The sequence below is a fragment of the Panthera pardus genome, unplaced genomic scaffold (genome assembly GCF_024362965.1).
Source record: "Panthera pardus isolate Hobbes unplaced genomic scaffold, ASM2436296v1 HiC_scaffold_12, whole genome shotgun sequence".
Lineage (NCBI taxonomy): Eukaryota > Metazoa > Chordata > Mammalia > Carnivora > Felidae > Panthera > Panthera pardus.
In genome coordinates this window covers 38,022,152-38,032,615 of record NW_026526677.1, presented here as the reverse complement: position 1 = coordinate 38,032,615, position 10,464 = coordinate 38,022,152, and the positions used below count along the sequence as shown (strand labels likewise).

The 10,464-nt window shown below is 39.4% G+C and overlaps 1 pseudogene; it reads right to left on the bottom strand.

Moving 5' to 3' along the window:
* Window positions 1–395: 395 nt before the first annotated feature.
* LOC128776281 (U6 spliceosomal RNA) lies at window positions 396–494 on the bottom strand (annotated as a pseudogene).
* Window positions 495–10,464: the final 9,970 nt, after the last annotated feature.

Sequence of the window (10,464 nt, the reverse complement as noted above, 5' to 3'; positions counted from 1 at the left end):
CAGTTTTAAGTATTCAGCATTGTGGCCATGTGCCCATCACTGTGTCCTGTTTTTGGGGGGAAATGTACTTACCATAATTCTAATCCCAGTTTTGTTTCTAGTTTTACTTGGCCTTGTGTAAATCATTTAAATCCCAAGTTTATTATAGTGAACAAAATTGGATTTGCAATTAGATAGATCTCTTTTTTTAAATTAAAGTACCATTAACATACAGTGCTATATTTGTTTCAGGTGTACAATGTAGTGATTCAACAATCCTATACAACATACAATGCTCATCATGGTAAGTGTACTCTTAATCCCCTTCACCTGTTTCTCCCATCCCTCCGCACACCTCCCTTCTGGTAACCATTAGTTTGCTCTTCATAGTCAAGAGTCTGGGTTTTTTGTTTGTCACAAACATGGAAGCTTCATGAATTTTCATGTCATCCTTGTGCAGGGGCCGTGCCAATCTCTGTGTCGTTCCAATTTTAGCATTTGGCATAGGTGCTGCCAAAGTGAGCACAACAGATCTCTATTTTTGTCCCAAGTTCTTTCAATGTTTTTTTAAACTTTTAAACCCTAATTTCCACTTCTATTTTATAAGGTTATTATGAGGGTCAAAGAAGGTAAGTTTAGGTAATATACCAGAACAGTACGAATATACCAGAATAGTGCCAGACCCATAGTAAGCCCTCTGTAAAAGCTGACTGCCCCATTTTCCTACTGCTTTTCCTCATCTTGAAGCTGGAGAGATAGGGGAGAAGAGCAGAAGTGGCAAGCATGTGGCCCCCAAGTTACCATTTTCATTTCTTGCCTTCATGGAAAACATTCTATTTGATCATAGCCTTCTTTGTTTTGAAACCAAAAGGAACCTCAAAATCCTCCCAACACAGAACCTTGAGCTGAAGCTACTAGCTGCATAGATGAGACATTTGAGATGAGACCAATTTGTTGTTACCCCTGGCCTGGGTAATCTCTAAGGTTGTAGCTGAGACACCATGAGCCCACAAAAAATGGAATCCAATTTCCAAAATCATATAACTGAGTGGAAAGCAAAATTTTTCAAAGCTGAGAAGATACAAGGATATTCTATAAGATACAGAATGGAATAGATTGCTGATGGAGGCTTTTAGGAAACCTGAGGGTTGGGATGATATTGGAATTGGTCTTTGTGGTAGACAGAATTAAGATCCCACAAAGTTGCTGGTCTCAATCCCTGGAATCTGTGAATGTACTACCTCACATGACAAAATGGACTTTGGGTTGTGATTTAAGGATCTTGAAGTGGGAAGATTGTTCTGGATTATCTGGGTGAAGCCACTCTATTAACAAGGGTCTTTACAAGAGAGAGAAGGGTAGGTAGGCAGGAGGATCAGAGTCAGAGGAGGTGTAGGGATGGAAGCAGGAGTGGGAGATGCAGCCAGTCAAGCAGTGCAAGCAGCTTCCAAAAGCTGGAAAAGGCAAGGAACCAACTCTGCCTCGAGCCTCCAGAAGGAATGCAGCCCTGCTGACACCTTGATTTTAGTCTTATAAGACCCATTTCCAGACTTCTGACTACTAGTACTATAAAATAATAAACGTTTGCTGTTGTAAGGCATTAAATTCATGGTCATTTGCTACAATAGCACTAGGAAACTAATACAGGCCTTTAAAGAAGGGCTTGGAGAGACAATAAAGAGGGACAATTTGGGTGAGTAGTAGATGATGAGCAGAGGCTTCAATGTGAGAATAAGCAAAGTATACAGTGGGAATCAGGGATCCTGACTGGTTTGAGGAGGGTGGATACGCTGTTGACGAGAAGGAACACAAGTCAGGGGTTAAGCCCTTGCACAGGTCTGATAGCCTGAATTTGAATCCTACTTCTGATGATTTCTAAGTAACCTTGGTTCAGTTACTTAACTTCTCTGGCATTACAATGTTATCTATAAATGTAAGAGTAACAATATTGCCTATTTCATTGAGTTAATGAGATCGTAGATGTTAAAATGTCTAAAACTAAATAGTGCTCCATAATGGGAAGTGCTATTTTTTTATGAATAGAAGAAGACAAGGGTGAATGGCTACTTTATTAGGAAAAAACTCTGATTACTAGAGTGAAATTAGGAAACTTTACTTCCTAGACATTGGGTGACTATCAGAAGATCTTGAATAGGAAACTACCTTAAAAATACAAAAAGACTCCTGTGGTAACAAAGACAAAAGACAGGAAAACCATTCATGTAAGGGAAAGTTTGAAGGATAGATAGAGGTTGCTCTTCACAGAAATATAGGAAAAATTAGGCACATATTGCCCAAGCATGTTGGCTGACTCCAATGCCTTCTTATAGGAGTAGAATGTTGTAGAAACATCCCTAGCCTGGTAGTCAAGAGAAAAAGGTTCTTACTTGGGCTGTGTCAGCCACTCATTACCACATTGAACAAGCCGCTGATGTATATGGTTTTGGGTCCCCTCTGGTGAACTCAGTCTTCATGGCTCAGCATTTGCTGAGACTGTACTATTTCCAAGTAATACTTCTCTTGGGCTTATTTTTTCTGTGAGCCTGAGGTCAAATGATTTATCTTCAGGAAACTGCAAGGATAAAAAAGCCCTCCTAAAAAGCAAATTAATTCTAATTGCTATGAATCTCAGTAACTATTTGAACCCTGCACTTACCAAATAATTAGATATTTTTACAAAGATGTGAAGAGTAGCTACAAGACATTCAAAAAGTATAAATCATGTAAAAATTGTGTTTTGTATGCAATTAGATTGTTTCTATCTATGCTAATCATCTCCTGTGTGGCATCTTTGGGACAGGGCCTTTGCCTCAAACAAGCCAGGGAAAGAGGACAGCTTTTCCCCCATATATTACTGTTCAACTAGGATTGCATAGCAATGTATCCAAACCATAAATGTGTTTCGTGGTCATGAATTATTAGTTCAATAGAATTATTCTTATCAACGAGAAAATCTCTAATAAAAATTGCCAAATAACATGTGAAAAACAGCAAAATGTAAAAAAAAATACTTAGAATAGTTTTAAGTCAAAATATTTTCTAATAATAAGTGAGAACAGAATGCTTCCTGCCTTTAGCCAGTAACACAGGGCCTAATCTACACTTTGGTACAGAGGGAGATGCTGACAGTAATTTGAAGAAAAGTGCTATAATCAATAGTCAAGTGTCAACAGTTAGGACACCCTTGATGCTAAATGAAGCTATTTAAACCCCTTATTTTTAGAAAAGTAAATAAATGATACAGCAATGGAAAGGGAAGTCTGTAGACATTCAGAGCTGTTATTTACATTGTCCAGGCATCAATGGATCCCCCAGCATTCTGAAACCACCTTGCTTTAGTATCTAAATAAAAGAAGCCCAGACCCCAATCTCATAAAATTTGAGAAGTCCAATGTTTTGCCAGGTGCCTGAGATTTCCTAGAGTAGGGAGGATGCAGTATTTACCACCCCAAGGATTGGTCCAGCTTCTAGCTCAGCTGTGACCTCTCTCAGATGGACCCTGATACTCTGCCAAGATTCAAAGCTGCTCCAGATCTCAATTTGGTCTGCTTTGCTCCAAAACTTAAGCATAGTGCTCCTTTCCCCCACTGCATTTTCTCCATATTAGCTACATAAGCGGTCTAAGCAAAGTTAATGGAAGATTGAGGGAAAGTAAAGCAGAATTACAGAACTGATCAGAAAACACCTTAAAAGTGAACATCAGCCTTCTGTGAGGCTAAAGTTTGCAGTCACCAAACTCTGGAGGCTATAGCTTCTCACCATGTTGCTGAGGCCTCGCTTTGCCCTGTCTCAGAAAGCCTGTCTTCAAATCTCTTCTATGATGCCCAGAAACAGTGCTTCTGTTTTCTTCATTCATAAAAGGGCAACTTAAAAGTCCCAGTATTTCATTGTACAAAGCCTTTTGACTCCTCTAAACAAAATTGCAAGAGCTGCCATTACATTGTAAACATGTCCAGGTAATGACTTGCCTCAAACTAAAGTGCCATCTAACTGAGGCTCCAGACTTAGCACAAAGCAAACAGCAGCACGGAGGTCAGGTATTTAGGACGTGGCTCCAGGGTTAGGTGCATAGGCACGAGTTTACCTGGACTGTGTGCTGGGTGTGGGGGCTGGTGGGTAGGGAGCAGGAGGGGAGTGGATGTCAAAACTCTATTCTGTCTCTGAAGAGACACTGGAAATGCCAGGTCTTTTTTCTTGTTGCTGTTGCTTTCATTCTCCTCCTCCACCCCCTCTTCCCCTTCCACTACTCCATCCTCCTTCTAGCCTTCCTTTCTTCTTTCTCTTCTTCCTTCTATTCCTCTTTTCTATCTCCTCTTCTTATATTAAGTTTGAGAAAATCAATCCTAAAATGGATATTTTACTAAAAAAAATCCAGAATTTCTAACCTGTCTTCAAAACTCTCTGTAATAAGGCCCAGCCTGCCTTACTTCCCAATTAATCCCTTGTGTAGCCTGTGTTTTAGCAAAATGGAATCATTTACAGATCCCTGACCTGTCCCCACAGTGGAAGCCCTGCTCATTCTATTTATACCAGCATAGGATTCTCCATGGTGAGATTCTCCAGGATCAACTGATTGATCGATCCATCTATCTATAGAGAGAAAGAGAGAGAGAGATGATTAGATAGATGAGAATTGGGTTCATGCCATTATGGAGGATGAGAAGTACCAAGATCTGCCTCTGCAAACTGGAGACCTGGGAAAGATGGTGGTATAATTCAGTCTGAGTATGAAGGCCTCAGAGAACCAGAAGAGATTATGACATAAATTCCATTTGGAGGGCAGGAAAAAAGGAGATAGATTTCCTGGTTCAATTGGTAAGGCAGGGGGGAATAAAAGAGATAAAACCCTCTTTCTCCACTCTTTTTGTTCTATTCAGACCCTCAATTTTTAGGATAGGGCCCATCCATCACCCATGTTGGGGAGGGCAATCTACTTTACCCAATCCACCAGTTCAAATGATAATCTCATCCAGAAACACCCTCACAGGTACACCCATAAACAATGTTTAATCTGGGCACCTAAAGCCACTCTGGTTGATACTTAATCATCATAACACAAATTCCATAGTTTAAAACCCAGCCCACTCTTGAAGGTTCGGTTTAACATTATATTTGTCATTACTCAAGTATAGATAATATTCCTACCCTGACTACCTTTCATACTCCCATGAGGCTCTGCCTCCAAAATATGATGAATACCTTTAATCTGCTTTCCAATTCTGCTACTTTGAGTCAGATTATGGAATCAGAAAGAGCTTATTTGAATTCTGGCCCTGCTTCTTCTTAGTATGTATGTATGTATGTATGTATTTATTTATTTATTTTACCTTGGGCAGACTATTTTAGCACTTTGTGCCTCATTTTGTTCATCTGTAAATAGGAATAAAATAATACCTCAAGAATTGTTGCAGGGATAAAATAAAAGAATGTACATACGTTCCTTAGCACAGTACCTGGCACACACAAAAAAGCTTCATAAGCATTAGCTATGTAGCACTATTTCCTAACATTTGAATAAGGCTCCATGGTTTAAAAACACACTTTTGGGGGCACCCGGATGGCTGAGTCAGTTAAGCATCCGACTTCGGCTCAGGTCATGTTCTCATGGTTCGTGAGTTCGAGATCCGTGTCAGGCTCTGTGCTGACAGCTCTGAGACTGGAGCCTGCTTTGGATTCTGTGTCCCCTTCTCTCTCTTCCCCTCCCCCGCTCACTCTCTGTTTCCCTCTCTCTCAAAAATAGGTAAACATTAAAAACAAAAACAAACAAAAATTCCAAAAACACTCTGCTGCATTGGTTAGCCCAAATACCCTATGAAATAGGTAGAGCAAATTTTTTATGCATATTTTACAAATAAAGAAATAGGGTTTTAAAGAAAATGAGCAACTTTAACTGGATTATAGCAAAAATTAAAGGCCAAGCCGACTGTCACCTTCATCTATTTTTGACCCTGCATTCAGTTACCAATAAACTGCATTTGCCTGAGCAGGACCTTTGTTCTTTAAGGAGCCTCTGTTACAGAAATGTTCTAGAAATAGCAAGTGTGGGCTGCATGGACCCCTTTGCCACTCTTCAGGAGACTAAAATAGGGGTGGGAGGAAGAAAGAAAGGTTTCATCTTGGGTTGTAAATTCCCCAGGGGAGAAATAATTGAAGAACTGTTTATGATAGAAAACTATAATTAGGAGTAATGGGATGAAATTAAGGAGAGGGAAACAATAAGTTTATAATAAGGTTCCAGTATGAGGTACTCAAATTTAATTGTGTTTTTTAAGTAATGTCAGACTCCCAGATGCTGTAGCGATGAAGACTGTATACAAATGGGTACATAAATAAATGACTTTATAATCCACACAATCAAACTGGTGTGCCTTATAAACCAAGAGCCATTTTGCAATTGCACATTTAGAATTGGCACAGCTATATGCAAAAAGGAAAAAAAAATCTTTTATTGGGCTGAGAATTTGATTGTTTCCTATGTCTTATAACCTTACAACTTACTAAGAGGAGCAGAGAAATCCCTCCTCCTTTACAAAAAACCAAACAAAACAAAACAAAACAAAAAAACAACCCACACTCTTTGGCTTATTAGATTTGCATATGTTGTGATCCATTTTTGAGTTGAAGCATCACACACTAGGTTAATTTATCCAAAAGAATGTTACAATCAACCACTTCGATTGCACTGTTCTGACCCTCGGAGACCATAGGAGTGAAGGGGAAAAATATTCATACTAATTTTTACATCTCCCACCTTGCTATAGAGACGCAGTTAATAAAGTCATTCAGAACTAGTGCTACAGGAAATGTGGGAACTTGAAGAGTTTGCCCTGCTTTTCTGTTATTGGCTTCTCTGTGGAATCAAATTATTTGGAGTTCTTTGCTTTAAGGTCATTATTTTTCATTAGACAAGCTGCTGCTGTTATCCAAAAGTTAATAGCGGGAATATGTCTGGCTGACACGACAAATACAGCCATAGTTCCACAGTTATTAATGCCAGTAACAATTTAGGATACAATAAATGACTTTGGGCTGTGGCATTTACTACTCAGACAATAGCAGGAACTTGTTGCTGATCTGTCTTCTGAAAAGAGAACACACACACAGGCTCATGCATGCATATGCTGAACCCATAATAGCCACTTGCTGATGGCTACCCAAATATATCATGGCAACTAAATGGAATTTTATAAGTATAGGGTGTCAAAGTGTGATTCACGATAGAAGAAGAGAAATTATGATACAAAGCATGAGTCTGGGAACTTGGAGGGCTTAAGGCAGCATTGACAATCCTATTACACTCCTCCAGATGGTAAGGACATACATAAAGACCTCACTAAAATGTTTGCAGAATTCTTTCTGCCTGAATATTTCCAGTGGGAAATGTGTGACTGGTCGGTCACTGGTTCTAATGCTAACATGGGTTGACTCTAGGCTAGCCCTGGCCCCATATACAGTAACAGGATTTTACTTTTCTTAGAGATTTATGAGATGCATTGGCATGGTAAAGTCTCCATGGAGCTCTATAATACATGGACACAACATTTTTCAAGGTTATTTGTGCACTGAAGTCTTTCTGTTTGAATTACTAATTAACATTTTGCATACCAGCATTTAATGAATATTAGTTCGGAAACAAGGTCTTAATCCCCCTGTCCCTTTATATACATGGACACACATGGGGAATTGTCATGATTCAATAGAAACAAGGCTGCTCCCCATAACTCTCCTACTGATGAAATTCAAATGCTCAAATGGTTGGAGAACTATAGCCACCTAAGAACCTTTCTGCTTTGCATTCTTCCTCTGAACTCCCAGTCTGGAGATTTTGCTAAACTTACTTGGGTTTGTTGGGTTTCTCTTCTTGTTCTGTCCCAGAGAAACTTCTATTATTCAATTAATTTCCAAACTTCACAATCATTGGAGCAGTTTTTCTCCTCAAGAGCCCCCCACACACACATTATCATTTCAAAATGGCAACTAATACGACAGATACAAAGCTTCTTAAAAGAAGCAGTCATTGCTGTATTACTGAAGTCTAACTCAGTGCCTGTCACAAGGTCATGGCTTACTGATTGTGACTCATTAAATGAAAACCACCAGGGTGACAAATTCCTTAAGATGGCTAGAATAGGATCTACAGACATTCTGACCAATGTTTTCAAGGCTTATCTCTGTTCTTCCAATTCCTAATTTGTGGGGGATAAGCTTAGGAATCCCCTGGACTTACACCAATGGGTTAACAAGGCATAAAGAAATACAAAGTCATAAAATGCTCACACCCGAGTTTGGGTAAACCAGATTGGCATTCCAAGAATGGGGGGGGGGGGCGCAAAGACACCCTGAGAATAGGGAAACACAAAGGTGCCAGGATTAGGGAAATGCAAAGGCACCCCAAAATAGAGAGGGGGTACAGAGCCCCCAAAGTAGAGAGGGAGAGGCAAAGGCCTAAAATAGAAATGGTACAAAGGTGCCCAGTACATAGATATGTGAAATAAATAAGATCATATATTCAGGGTGAAAGCACCCCAAATTTAGTACTATAGCAGAAAGCTGCTTTCATAGGAGAATAGGGCCAGGTTAGGTAAACTGGTGAATTGCGCTATGGACCACTGGGCTGCAGAAAAAGCAGCCCTGAGCGGAGATGGTTAACAAAAGAAAAGGTGTCTTGTTAACCCTGAGGTTATTCCCCCTATCTGTCTCATCCCCTAGGGTGGCAAAGATAAACAGGCACGGTGCCTCCTGTCTGCTGTTAACAACCATCTACCCATCTGCCTGGCACCTGGATTTTGTTTTATATTGACCCAAACCCCAAACACTGTATATCTTTAAAAAACCCCTTTTCCCTCACATCCACAAGTTAATGTTCAGTTTCTTTGTCTCTTTGTACATGCCCATCACGTTTGTAAACCTCTGATCTGAATAAAAATGGGGCAAGGACCCTTATTTGGGGCTCTTGTCTTTTTTCCAAACATTAGCCATCTCTCGCTTTAATCCTGCATCTGTCCGCTCTTTTGCTGGCCAAAAGAGAACTTTAGACCTAGAGTCTACGACACTAATTGCTTCCTGCTCACCATCAATAAGCATTTATTCAGCAACCACATAAACAAAGAAGTGCTTCACAGGGCAAGTTTAATTGACTTATTCCCTGCCCTTTGAGAGCAGACAGTCTCAATTTCTTTTCCTCATAAGAGTACATAACTTAATTTAGTTACTAAAATGTGACAAATTGCTATCATAGGTTATATACCTTTTCATATTCAGTAATTTGTCTTTCTCCCACCCTGTCGGGTTCCCAGAGAGATCAGCACTTATTCGATTCTGACTAAATATATCCATAAACCAGATTGTTCAAAGCGCGGATTAGCTGCTTTCATTTTCTGGTTAAGTAAAGGTTGCACTCCAATATCCTGGCCTCCTTCCTTTGAGACTGGATGGCTTCCTGAGTCATCATCCTACTGCATGAGCTCTGTGCTGTGTTAGAGATGGGGAATCATGACTCATAGGAGGTCAGGGGTGAGAGGATCTTAGGAATTGTCTAGGACTTGCTGTAATATTAATGGTAACACTCTCACTACCTTTGCATAAGCTTGTTAAATTGAGAAGTATGTTCTCATCAATTCAACTAGCCTGTGAGACTGGCAGAAAATAAACACAGGGAAACAGTGATTTGTTCAAGATCACATAACACCAGGATTTGGCACAGATCTTTTGCCTCTGAGTCTAGCAGAATTTTTTTTCTCTATTGTCTGAAGAGGAAGAAGATGGAGAGGAAAAGGGGAGGGAGGACTTAAGAGGAGGAAAGAGAAAAGAGAAGTTCTTGACTCAAAGTGTGTGCTTAACAAATATTTTTGAATGAATGATAATAATTCTTATATGCATATAAACTCTTTGTGCTTTAGTTTCCTCCTATTTAAAATGGATAATATTCTCTCCCACATGTTGTTGTGAAGATAAAGTGAATTGATACCCCAAAATTAACATATGTGTATGTGGGCATATATACATACATATCTTAGAACAGTGCTCAGTGTATAGTAAGTACTTAGATAATATCAATCATTATTAAATGCATAGAACTATGCAAGTTACAAAAATTTTGAAAATATTATAATTAATCTTCAAAGTAACTCTTTGAAATCTGTGATTATATCTTCATTTTATAGATCAGAAAACTGAAACACGAAGACTTCAAGTGACAGTATCCAGGCGGTGATACCTGGGTATGTGCCCACCCCACAGATACCTCCTTCAACTAGTCACAAATGAAAGTGAAGATCTTATAGCATAAATGGATGTGTCCACGATCACACAGTTGATCTAGGTGTAGGATGCTAGGCTACATGTGTGATGAACCCAGGATACACCCTGGATATTGCAAACATCCTGTCTCTATCCTAACTGTCAGCATGCTATCTTGAAATGTGTCTCTTTCTCTTGATGAGAATAGTTCAGAAAGAAAAAAAAATAATAATTTGCTAAGCAAAT